Genomic DNA, 13,954 nt, shown 5'->3' on the forward strand with positions numbered 1-13,954 from the left:
TCAGCCTCAGATTCTGAGATCACAGACTCATGCTGCCAGTTACCAACACCTGGACTAATGAATCAACAGTATTCCGTTCCATAGACCTAATGTTATGTGAATGAGCATCGCACAGAGATAACTATAAGGAGGAGAATTTGTGCCTCAACAGCCAAATGCATTAGATTCATAAGAGGCAACAGAGGAAAAAAATTCATGCTCTTACCATTAGACATCGGTATCAGTTTTTTTTATTAATGTATTTATTTTTCAGATTATAAATTATAGTATTCAAACATTAAAAATTAAAAATTCTAAATTAGCCACAGAAATTTCTTGAGGGTGCTGGGAGGTTGCTATTGCTATCTTAGGGGTAGCTACAGCACCCCCAAGCACCGCCCTGGCACCGCCCATGGTTTTAAATGAAAATTTAATGTACATACAGTTTGTCTGAAACTATGCAAGAAGTGTGGCTGTTCAACAAACCTAAAACAAAACACACTGTGCTAAAGGACAGTGAAACTAAACAAGCAGGTATCACACCATTTACATCATATAAGCTTTATCCAGGTTCTCTCTCTCTCTCCATGAATCCGTGTCCATGAATAACTTAGACAGGATACAGGAGTTAAGCTGGTTCAATGGAGCAAATCATTTGGTCAATTAGACAGAGGGAATTGCTTAAGCATCTTTGGTGTACTACTGTTGACCTTAATTAAAATGGTTCTTTGTTTTTTTAATCCGCCCCTGGCACCCTCCACTGGGAACCACAGGTTGATGCTTTTTTGTTTTGGGCCATTTTAACTGAGTGTCCTTGTAGAAGCGCTGAGCTCAGACTGTTCCCAGGCATGGAAGCTCATCTGCATCCACGTTGCACAGCAATTAGTGTTATAGAGATCAGCAAGACCTCCGTATAGGTGTAGCATCCATACCTCTGGTGAAAAAAATATTATATACAATCAGAAAACTGGTTCACAAACTTCATTAGCTTGTTTTAAGCCCTGCAGATAATAATGTGATAGCTTTTTTAGATTTGATTGGGGCTTTTTCTTACTGCTGTGCATAATTCACGATTTGCCCCACTTTTTTCCATCATGTCTCAGCTGTAGGGTAAAGTCAAGTGAAAATGGCATTATTCTGTAGTAGGGCAAAAAAATACCAGGGGGAATATTTTATGTGTGATTAAAAATACAGTTTGTGCCAGCTTGCCTTTATTGGAAAAAATGAAGAGCAAGACTCTTATGAAGAGGATCGGTGAGCGCAGGAGCAGCATTAAAACAAGACACACTAAATATTGTGTGATAACAATTAAACCTTTTAAAACATTTTTATAAAGATTGCAGATGAATGTGTCATTAACCTTTAAATAGCTGGGAGTCTACAGCAGCTAGAGTCTACAATAGCTAGAGTATCGCATTACTGAATAACACCCTCTGGTTACTTGTCAGGCACCTATAAGTTGCCCAGATGGTGTCAGTCGGTGATGCAAACATCCTTCATTCAGCATTTGCCCACCTATGGTGCACTGTGAGGCTTCAGGGTCAAAAGGGAGGAGCCTTTGGCCATTACCTATTAAATAAGGGTTATGTGGACAACACTGTGTGTACATCATTTCACTTTAGCTATACTGTCCTTCAACAAAATACAGTTCTTTAGATTTTGTAAATTGGACACCCCTCACTGAACAGGAAGGGCTAGACTCTAGCTAGAGCATGTGTTTTTTTCCTCATAATGGTTTTGCTATAGTTCAGTAGGTGCTATATCAGGAGACATCAATGTTGTGATACCCACTGAGGAGTGATCTTCCTCTGGTATTCTCTTCTCCATGGCCAAATCTAAAAACAGTATTTCATACATATTGCATCAGAAACTTACTTTCTCAACCTGAGTTGTACATTTTGGGGACAAATCGCATTGCTTAAAGGTCCTCCAGTTTAACCATCTGCTAATTATTAAATGGGCCACCTTTACAAAAGAAGCATTTAACTGGCATTAACTGTCACCAGCGATAATGAGAGGCAAGTCATTGCCTATGCCTGCAATCAGAGGACAGCAGTCTTCGGGAATCGGCAGTCACACTGTCTACCCTGAGATGGACTGTATTTGACATTTGGTCAGGTTTTGATTGAGCCCTGCTGCACCATGACAGTGTCTGTAGCTAACAATTTAGGTTTAATTGTCTCATTGGAGCAGTACTTTCAGTCCCCAGCTTTTCCTGTCTTTTTGGTTTCTTTTTGTGCATTATTTTGATTCAGAGGAACACCTTTGTGTTGCAGTGCTCCATAGCAAAAGTATTATTGTGATATGATGTCAGGAGTGACATCTTGTGAAAAGAGTGTGTGGGAGCTGGGAAATATTCTTCAATATGAATATCATCAATTGTGTTGTTGATAAGGACTTCTGAATGCAGATGTGGGTGATACATACTGATACCAATAGAAGGAATATAATAGGGGGTTAAGCAAACATATCTTAGACAGTGTAGTGAGTTCATGACACAATTTCGACAAGGAAATATTTTAATATATTATTGCAGTTCCTGATTAAAAATATAAGGTGTTTGTTCAGCAGAGGAGATATAATTAAAGTTTAATCTGGCTGGGGACAGATGTTTCCACTTCATTTGAACTTGAAACAACCCTCACTTTCAGGCAATTATTTACATAACTTGGAGTTTAATTATTTCAGCTTTTTACTTTATATCAGAACACGTGAGGAGCGAGAGAGGACGGCTCGCCCAGTGCAAAGCTGCAAACATCCTGTGACATTTAGAATATTGATATCAAAATTCAGAAATCCTGTGGGCACTCATTGGTGACGGCACTAGAGTTGATTCGGCTTTCGGTGGCCAAAAAAAAGGCAGCACACTATTTATTTTTTGGGAAGAGAGGATTATTGAGGCCTGTCAGGATTCTGGCTTACTGATATATGTCTGATATGCTTGGTTGTACAGCTGCTTTGTTTTACTGCCAGACTGCAAGTGTCAGCTGAGCAGATCCTCTGCATTTGTGAGTTTTTTTTATGTCCTTAATTCATGGGCAAGGAGCTGAACTTAAAGACTGAAACCTTGTGTACACTTCTTTGCAGGTTTCTGTGCCACTGATTTCATGTGAACGTTTCACCCTGTGTGACTTTGACTTGTGTGTATGCAACATTCATGTCGGGTGCTCACAAGTAACTAGCACTTTAGTCTGAAACAAGAACTCTCCTGCCAAAAAACATAATTATTATTCCTGAAGCTTTGTACCGTGTAATTACACGTACAGAGTCGACTAGTCTAAGTATCTTGTTTCCCTGAGAGCGCAGTTTGAAGCAGATTTCCTCCATTAAGCTGCTCTATGCAAATCCATTAAACCAACCTACAGTTTGTCATATGAGATGAAGAGGGCTGGAAAATAGCATCCTGGGGTATCAGTTAATCCAAATGTATTCTGTTTTCAATGATATTTTAATGGTATTTATTTGTTCTTTGAGAAGCCATGTAAGGTTCCCTTTAAAGACATTACAGTCTTGTATTCAAATGAGGGAATTGAGGCCAGAGGGAGGAAGGCAGAGCTCATAAACACTCATAAGCCCCCTTCAGTTTATGAATATATATATAAAAAAAACATTATATTGCCTTTGATGTAAAAATCCAGAAAACTGGATTGAACCGAGGATACATTTTTACATGTATCACAGACTCATTGAACTCAGAGAAAGTAAGTAGCATGGCTTACGTACACCTCTTTTGAGCTTTCATTTAATACATACAGCCAGTGCAGCTTCAGTCTCCAATTGTACAGTTTCCTCTTATGCATTCCCTTCTTGCTGGTCAGGGCACCCTCCCTCTCACTAAAAATCCTGCAGAATTTATTGATCCCTCTTGATGTAAAATTGTGAGCAGTAAGGGAAACTTTGTCACTCCTTCCTCCTTAGGTTTTGATTCCCTGACAGCCTGGCACTCAGAAGTAGCCATCAGATGATTCCCCCATTTCCTGTCAACTTTACAGTCTCAGAGACTGACTCAGAGTTTCATAGAGAGACTCAGAAGTTCATAGACTCAGTTTTAGTGAGGGATTCCAAGTGTTAGACAGAGAGTTTCAGAATGCCCTTTCATACTGGTAAGCAAACCGTCTTCACCCATCTTTTGAGCTGTCTTCATTTCAGAGAAACTTACCTGGCACCACATCACCTTTTTGGGACCGCTTTCATGCTGCCTTTGAGGTGCCATAAAGCTGGTGATAAGCTTGATTACTTGTGATGTGAATGGAGCAGGTGTATTGCCAACAAGATGGATGACATTTCTACTCAGCATTTCAGTTATCCTGGTGAATCAGCCAATAAGAAAGCTATAAAAAGTGGCTTACTGCTATGTTTTCTGTATTGTGCTAGCTATCTATCTAGCTGGCTGAAACAAACATAACTTTATAGTTAGCCACCTAGCACGTGCAAAATATTTTTTAACCTTATTAGCTAGGAAGATGAAATCAGCAATGGGGGATTTTTTTCTCTTTATATATGTACCTACATATATTACTAGAAATATTCTTAGCTTCATTTGAATTATATTAGGAGCTTCAAAGAATATAGTCAATGCGTGTATAATGTTATGCGGAAGTGTAACACGCCTGAACTCAAAAATGTAGACAAGATCGGGGAAAACACAGTGGTTCAGGGATCATGACCACACGCTGTTTCCTACTGACAAATGCGAAGGAGGCAATGAGAAAAAACAACCAACGCTGGAGCAAAGACAGCTTCTGCCGTCTGCACAAAGCATATAGCCAGAACTGTACTCTAGTGCAATTCTGAAAGAAGGCATCTGTGCGACGCTGACAGTTTACAAGCACAAGCCCAAGAAGAATGTGTGCATCCGTAGCTCCCAGCTCTTGTTAGTCTGTATCGGGACCTGTGACAAAAATAAAATAAGAGAAACAGCACTACAACATTCTACAGCTCAATAAAGTCTGTAGCAGATGTCCTGGACTGTGAATACACTGTGAAAGTTGGTTCTTGTTGTCAGCCATTTACTGTTTTTTTAATAATGTGCTGGATGTGGCTGCAATAAAAGTTTTTTTTTTTTTTCTGTACATGCAAAGCACCTGGGAAAATAAATCAACAACAGGGACTTCATCCTGAAGCTTGCCACAGAGCTTCTGGAGAAGTGCATGAGTGGTAGTGTAGTGTAGCTCTACGGCTGGCAGCTGGTTGCATTACTGTACAGAGAGTGTCAGGCAGTGCGTTAGGCAAGAGGAAACAACATCAGGTAGCAGTGTGTAACAAAAACAGAGTAGCAGATGTATGCACTACATGTTTAAAACACATATTTCTGCTAAATGAACAGTGAAAGTGCTGAATCGTATCACTTCTGTAAACTGCGATAATTAAGGCACTTTGCAAAAAAAAAAACATTCAGTCAGCAATTGAGATTTCATTCATTATTCATTTGTATTTATTTTATAGCAACTAATTTCAAACACTGAAGCACAAGGTTACAAGATGAAAGGTTGTCTGAGAACAAGGTTATACTTCTATATTGTATATATAGTATATACTGTATGTCCACCATAATACAACACACTGTAACCTTGTGTGGGATTTTCTCAGTTGGCTGACCTACCATCGTTATTAATAACACATCTATTATCATTTATGAATATAGGATTAAACACCAATGATGCATTTGTACTGAATTCTAAAATGATACCATTCCTTTTAATTTAATCTTTTTTGCTTTGGTGTCGTGTTTGGCACAAATAAAGATATATAAAGTTGAACTGGAATCAGCTCAAAGAAGGCAGAATGAGTTCTGCGGGCCTGCTGGCATTTTGCAGCACCTCTATCCATAGGTCTTTAATCGAGGTTTGAGAGATGAGTCAGTGCTAATTATCCAGAGATATCTCGTTTTTATTTTGACTTGCTAATGAGGAAGAGCTGGCATACAAAATATCTTTAAGGAATATAATTATATAATCAAAAACAGCAGAGACACTTCCCCTAACCAGAGAGGAAAGTTAAGATTTTGAAGGGAAAAAATTTCATGGCTTAATTAGCACTGTTTGTTTGGGGTTCGGTGCCTTTAATCCAAAGTGCTGTGTCTCACCTGATCATTTGCCTGATCAAAACCCGGGAATAAAAATTACTATACAGTATCTGGTAACACATTGGATTCCACTTGTGTTCTAGCCAGTGAAGTTCTCTATAAGGAAGTTTAACCTCTCTGATTGATTTCAGTAACTCAAGGTTGTGCGTGCATATAAGAACACATAATCGCACACAAACTGAACATGAACAAATATAGGTATATGATTCATTGGGCCAGTGCTTGATGCCCAGAGGGAGGGACAAGAGTAAGTTCCTGATTAATGGCTTGTTTACTCCATGGCACCCCTCCCTCATCCCCTCCTGTCTGGCTTTTAACTACAGGCCTGCAGTGAGCGACTCTCCTCAGATTGTTTGGCTTGTAAGAGAAGAGCTTTAAAATTTGAAGAAGACAAACCAGCTTCAGCTAGCCTGTGGGTGAGTTAGCACTCAGCGTTCAATTGGAAATAGACATAGGCTCCCTCATTGCAGTCCTGTCGTGACTCACTTCTGCATCCCAACCCCCTTTCCCCTCTTCCCTCTTATCAGCCCACATGCCCATAGTCAGGGTTTGGGCCACCTGCCAGGCAGACAGCTGATACACCCACCGCCAGAAGTGACCTCTGACCCCCACATGCGAGTGCAGTATGGCAAGCGATGGGCCTAGGCATCTGGTACACCATCAGGCGTACCATCAAACCTCACTCATTCTAACCATCCAAGAGGTGGGTTTCAGTCACCAAGACTGGGAACTACATATTCTGACTGGAGGGGGTCCAAGACTACTCATTTGCTGTGATTCTGTCTCCTAGATTTTACCTATGAAATAATTTGTTATAATGCACATGTAAAGGGTTTTACTTTCTATAACCCTCATACTCTCTCTCTCTCTCTCTCTCTCTCTCTCTCTCTCACACACACATTTTCCTTCCCTAGACCCATCACTCTGTCTTTCCCTCTGCAATCTACGTTATTAAAGAGCTTGGCTATGACCTCCTGTGACCCAGTGAAAAAAAACTGGGAAGCTTTCAGACCTGCACTACTGTGTCAGTGCTCCCTCATTTTTTAACTGTGCACTAACCCGGAGTGACAAGTGTTTTCACAGACTGTACTCATTGTGTCTTCAGAATCCGTGGAGACCTCTCATCAGAAACAGAGAAAGTCTTTCACTAAGACGTACTCATGTTATGAGGTGGACATAATCCAATGAGAGCTGAGAGAACTCAGCTTGAAACTGAGAAAGAGCAGTAAAAGGAATGCTGAATGTTAATGAGGAGATCCATATTTACATGCACTAGAAATTATGATGTTTTTCAGTCCAACATAGATGATTTTTGAGGCAACTGTAGGTCCTATGATTTTTTCTGCTGTTAGATATTTTAGGGCTCTTGTGTAAAAGAGGATCAGTAGTGAATGGAGTAAAGTAACATCACTGTACATCAATACATTTGTTTATCATGAACAGCGATTAATAGTATATATGATGTATTTTGGTAATTAACGTGGCTAGCATGCTTTGTCATAAATACATGCTGCCCTTCACTTTAGATTGACTGTATCTTGCAAAAGCAGTTTATCCAAATGCTGCAAACCTGTTGTACTTGCTGAAGTACTTGCTGAAGACTAAAGTATTTGCTATTGCTGCCAAAAATATGGGAGTGGGTCATATCAACAAACAAGCTGTATATATATATGGATATATACTGTATTGCATTTTAATACTGTGCTATCTTTTTTGCACCGTGGCATGTAAAATTCAAATGCGAAATAATGTACTTTATACTTGATTAAGGGATTGAGAGATTTAGTTACTGGAAGAAAAAGAGAAAGGGAGAGGTAGAGGCAGGGGTAAGGGGCTGTAATAGAGAGAACTGCATGATTTCAGGGATAAAAAATGAGAGCAGCAGACAGAACTGGAGGATAAGGGAGAAATAGAGAGTAACAGAGAGACTGATTTGATAACTTGCCTAGTCATATTTCCCTAGTCATTTTTCCCTAGAGACCTCACTCATTCTAACCATCCAAGGTCGGTTTCAGTCACCAAGATATTCTGACTGGAGGGGGTCCACGCACATGCACACACACACACACACACCCACATGCACACACACACACACACACACACACACACACACACACACACACACACACACCCTTCCCTTCCCTAGACTCATCACTGTCTCTCCCTCTTATGTGGTTTTATTAACTCTGTTATTTGAAGATTGTAGTTTACGGAGTGAATGAACTAAACCAAGGAGTTGAACATCTAGAGCATCTAAAGCATCAACTACTCAGCTGCAAAATGACTTCTGCAAGGCTGCATTTTGAAACCAAGCAATGCTTGAGGGGACTTCTGAGGATTCGATTTATGTTCTCCACAAACATTCCATTCTAAAAATACATAGCACCTGCCATCAGAGGGGATATTGGGAGGAAATATGCCCATTCTCAGTGGAGGGTGAACCTGAGAAAATTCCCACGCTGTTTGTAGTTTTGACAGCTGAGGTGTGATGCAGCTCTTTCCTGGCCTTATTTCAATTGCATGGTGAATGAAAAAATGTTTTTCAGTACCCAACTTCTGTAACATTTGAAATAAGTATCGCATGTTGAGATGCATTATAAAGATGTGACAAAGATGTTAAAAAGCATTTATATACTGTAAGTATTAAAATCACATTAACTGCATGCGTCATGGTTTCAATGAAGGAGGGCGGTATAACACCTTTATATTCTGATGAAGGTCCTTTAGGTGATACAAGTATCCTTTCACTGTGGACAGTATAATCATTTTAGTTAGGTAGAGTGGCCTGTTCTCATCATAAGGAATGTTTTCGGTTCAAACTGGTTTTGTAAGAGACACAATGACTTGGAATGTATTTCTTTAAGTCTGCAAAATATGTGATTATGCAGAGGTAAAATAGTTTTTTAATGTACTGTACTGTAATTCACTCGCTTCAAGTATTAAGGACAGACAGGAAAGTGAGTACAAATATGAAATAGATCTTCTCTTCTCCTCTCCCCCTCCCTCCCTACCCCCTCCCTTTCCTTCCTTCTCTCTTTGCTTCTCCTCTCCAGGTAGTGCATTGACCTGTGTCAGACAAAACTGCTTTCCATAATCATTTTGGCAGTAGATTACTGACTGCTGAGGCACAATTTTGATGGGGTGGAGGAGGTCCACTGTGACCTGATGCCTGAACCAGGTTTTAATGCCATCAGTGTCAATATTTGAATGGAGTCTAAGCATGGATGCTTTGGGAGAGTGTTTTTCAGGTTGTGCTAACAGAGTTTCGAGACTAATAGATCATTTGTAGGAGAACATACATTAAAATGGCTGGCAGAGCACTGAAAATAGTTCAAATCCTTGCCTGTTTAGAGGGCAGGAGGGGGCTAAATATGCCTCCTAAATGTGCATTTGCAATGATGACTGGTGGATTCTGCTGTTGGAGATTTCTGCTTGGAAGGTTTTATTCTGACAATCAAACATCAAAGAATTTAAATATATGAACTAGCTACAGGCTTTAGTAGTACTATGGACAAAAGATAATCATGATGTATAATTTACGCATCTCTCAGTAGGGAATGAGCTGCCCACCACCAGCACAGCAGAAGGGCCCCCCTTCACCTTCTCACTTTCTTACATCCCTTCATCCCTTTGTAGGCTGCACCTCATTTCTCTTCAGTCCTGCTCAGGAGGACATTACTTACCATTTCACAGAGTAATAATCATTTTCATCTGGTTAAGATTAAAGAACTACACTTGCAGAAATGTTTTGGTCACATTTTTGTATGTCCTGAGACAGCTCATGTCACATTTCCATGTGTAAGCAATGTGAGGCTCATGTTGACTGCTGTTTTAAAGAAGCGTTATGGCAGGAGAACTCTGCTTTGTGTCATGCCTAACAACACCCCTTTTCTAAATTAGCTGTGTAAGAGCCACAGACTAGTCTATGGCTTTTTCCATTAAATACATATTTAAAATACTGTTTCATGTTGTAGCTCCAGTTAGATATGCATGTAAAATGATAATTTACTGTCTGTGCTGTCCATGGGATCTCTCAAATTTGACCACTTTTAACCTTTCTTTCATGAAAATCCGTTACTCTCTCAAGGTATTCACAGATGGGGAAATCCCATCAATCCAAGTAAGCATGGTTGTACAGGGTAACATCTACATGTCCTAAAAATCAGCATCACCATGTTGCCAGACCTGTTTATACACCACCCCCCCATGGGCTTAGTTTTGTCATGCAAATCTTTTCTCCCTTGTACAATGTATATATTCATTCCTGCTTTTGAACCAAGCCACTGTGTAAAGTATGAAAACTCTGGCAGCTGGGTCCATGCCAAATCATATTTCGGCAAGCCGATCCGTGTCCAAAGAAATTTGCAGCATCTGTTTCGGCTTGACAGATGTTATCATGACGCAATCCTTCTCCAAGTGCAAATCACCCAAAGAGACTTTACAAATGAGTACAGCTGAAAGAGTCAAATACTGCCACGGTGTACCAGTTATATCCCATCTTAAAAACATGTTTATTTTGTAGAATTAAAGGCGTATTAATGTTCCCTCATATCAAAAACAAAGCCTTTGTTTGTTATCAGAGATGTTTCAACTGATCACAGAACTGGGGGGAAGAGTTTGATGCAGAAACATTCTGTGAAGTGTACAGATCTGCCTTGAATCACATCTATGTCTGGGCATACAGATTATGGATAAACCCCACATGAAAACTGAGAGAAGCTTTGAATGCGCCTCTCAAAGTGGATGTAATGAGGAAAGCCAAGACGCCGGTCTGCAGGCAAAGGATTTAATGGCTGAGCCAAAATTCCGCATGTCCATGTGAGCTGGATTACCACATTGAGGCATTTCCACCGGGCAGACTTCTGCTAAGATGGCTTCAAGGATGAGGGGGTCTTCTATTTATTGCCTGGTTCTTGTTAGTTTCATAAGGAGAGTGAGCCACTGTCAAGGTAATGGAGGCAACCGCCCTGACTGTTTAGGGTGGAAGACAGCACAGAGCAAGAGTAGAGTTTGGTGTAATTGAGTTTTAGCCTGTCTTGTGATGTGCAAAGCTTATCACATACTGAAGCCACTCCCTGAGGGATCTGATTCAATTACAGTAAAATCCCTTGACAAATTGGGAGAATTAACGGCCCCAGTTCCTGTGGAGGCAGAGGGCTCTTAACAGGGGGCAGAACATGACGGATACTCTACTGTATAGACATGAGGAAATTGATTTATCCCAAATTTATATTCTCCACTGTGCTCCAATTCTCTGCTCGGTCAATTTTCATTTAGTATTGTGATGCACTATTGCTCACACAAACACTGGGCTTAATTCAAATTTCAAATCTCCAGAGGGGGGGCTGTCTACAGCAGTTATACATCTTAAGTGTTCACTTGTTAACTGTTAATTGGTATTGAGAGCAAAAAAATGTAATAGCATATGCTTATTACCACATAACCAATGAAAATGAGCTGAAATAATAAAAAAAACAATGTGTTCTTCATATTTAATTGGTCTCTTCAAATATTGATGACTTCTTAGAAAGTCGTATGTGGACACATAACACAAAGCACACATAATACCTTCATGAGCATGGCATTAAGAATTTATAAAGCAGTTTAAAGATAATACTGTGCTGTATGACCAATGACAGAGAGATATACTATTCACTTTGCATAGTTTCTTACATGACATTCTACCATATATCTATGTTTCATGGGTAACGGCATTCTTAAGAGGATGTTATATAGGTGTTATAAAGGCCTTATGAAGTTATACTGACTTCACTAACATAATCTAAAGATCATCTAAAGGTAATCTAAGCATCATCTGAAATGGCACCTGTTTCTTAAGTCACCAGGACTGATTTTGATAAAACCTATTCCTATCCATAGCTATCCCTTTCACCATTACCTCTGATAAATATCTTTCAAACATCACTCACATCCATGCCATTCTTACAAGCTTCATTTCAGGCTCGACCCCTGCATTCACCACATTGTGCAGGCATGCATATAACTGACACACATCCCACACATATTCATGTCTAATTAACATAGAACTGCATAGGCCCAGAAGGACCACTTGGTGCTATTTTACAGCAGGGGCGCTGTGGAAGAGAACAACCCGGAAGTGGAACACTTGGAAGGGACACTGGGAGCCAGCTCAGCGCAGAGGGGCTACACACTGTCATGGCTACACACTGTCATTGCTACACGCTGTCGTTGCTACACACTGTCATGGCTACACACTGTCGTTGCTACACGCTGTCATGGCTACACGCTGTCATGGCCACACGCTGTCGTTGCTACACACTGTCATTGCTACACGCTGTCGTTGCTACACGCTGTCGTTGCTACACACTGTCATGGCTACACACTGTAGTTGCTACACACTGTCATGGCTACACACTGTCATTGCTACACGCTGTCATTGCTACACACTGTCGTTGCTACACGCTGTCGTTGCTACACACTGTCATGGCTACACACTGTCGCTGCTACACACTGTCGCTGCTACACACTGTCATTGCTACACACTGTCATTGCTACACACTGTCATTGCTACACACTGTCTTGACCCTGTTCTTCTAGGAAATGCAGACCCCACTATAAAATATTGAAAGGCACAAAGGCTTTCAGAAAACCATTAGGTTGTCAACAATGACTGGATATATTTTTTGTTAGCTTCTTTCCCCTGTGGTGCTGTTAGTCAATGGCGTGTTTACGGATGGCACCATGATGAAGGTACCCCTCTCTCTCCCATATGATGGCTGTCACAGGAGAGATTGGCTGTATGAAAAATGTATGCGTTGTCTTTAAAAGAAAGGAGCCACAGTGAATCCTATGTATGTATGCAACCCATCAAGTAGACAAAGCCTGTTTGTTAATGCACAGAAGCAGAACAGGCATGTTCAAGGACAGACATGATGGGGTAAGTGCATATGTTGGGTTTCTGGAAAATATAAATAATTATTTGACACCTTGATTCATCAGTGTTGTTTGTGTGGCACTGTATATTTTATAACCATGAGATTGTCTGTAAATGGCCACTAAAAATGATGAATGCTTTATATTTGGAACAGACAAGGACAATTGCTAGTGGCCATATGACCCAGATTGACCTTACTGTCCTTGGGTTTGATTTTAATTGGTCCGTATCCAGGGTTTACCTTGAATGTGTATTGTAAAATATACCAGTGTGTGACAAATTTATTCATCCTACAAATATTCATTAAACATTTGTAAATGTCGCCCAGCAAGGAACAATAACGGATATAAGCCATTGTGTGGCTTTCACAAAGAATGGTAAAACAACTCATTGCTTTCTTCTGATCATCCACTTCTGAAGTGAAATAAGTGTCAGGCAGAGATACAATCTCTTCCACCATCTGTTTCAGCTGGAATTCTATTACTTTCTGTCAGTGTGTCAGGTGCGATAGCCTGCAATCTCCTGCAGGATAAAGCTTAATAGAGAAGTCGAGATAAGACCCAAGACTCCCAGCACCCCCTACAGTTACTTATGGGTCAGCAGACGGAGGCCACACACACGATCACACAAATGCGCTCACACTCGCATCATTTTGATTACAGCAATGTCTTGGAGAATTTGGTAGAATTAAAAGCTTCTGAAGCTGGAACGATTTTTGAAAGGCTTTCATCTGTTGCTTACATCTGTTGGATACTTGCAGGAGGGTATTGATCGAAATTCAGTTTAAACGCTCAGCCTGACTTACTGTCTGTAAAATCTACATGTATATAATAGTAATAATATATATAATATATATTTGTACTATTTATGTAAATGTAATATAAATAAATGTAATAGAAATGTTATATGTATGTTGTATATATACACATTTGGGTATAACCACAACAGTAACATACTTAACGAATAGGTCTCTC

At 40.1% G+C, this 13,954-nt stretch overlaps 1 protein-coding gene across 1 annotated transcript in view; it reads left to right on the forward strand.

Annotated features, from left to right (window-relative positions):
• cpne4a (copine IVa) overlaps positions 1 to 13,954 on the forward strand; it is a 67,921-nt gene that overhangs the window by 16,848 nt on the left and 37,119 nt on the right. The window lies entirely within an intron of this gene.

Source organism: Megalops cyprinoides, chromosome 10 (assembly GCF_013368585.1).
Source record: "Megalops cyprinoides isolate fMegCyp1 chromosome 10, fMegCyp1.pri, whole genome shotgun sequence".
NCBI classification, from domain to species: Eukaryota; Metazoa; Chordata; class Actinopteri; order Elopiformes; family Megalopidae; genus Megalops; species Megalops cyprinoides.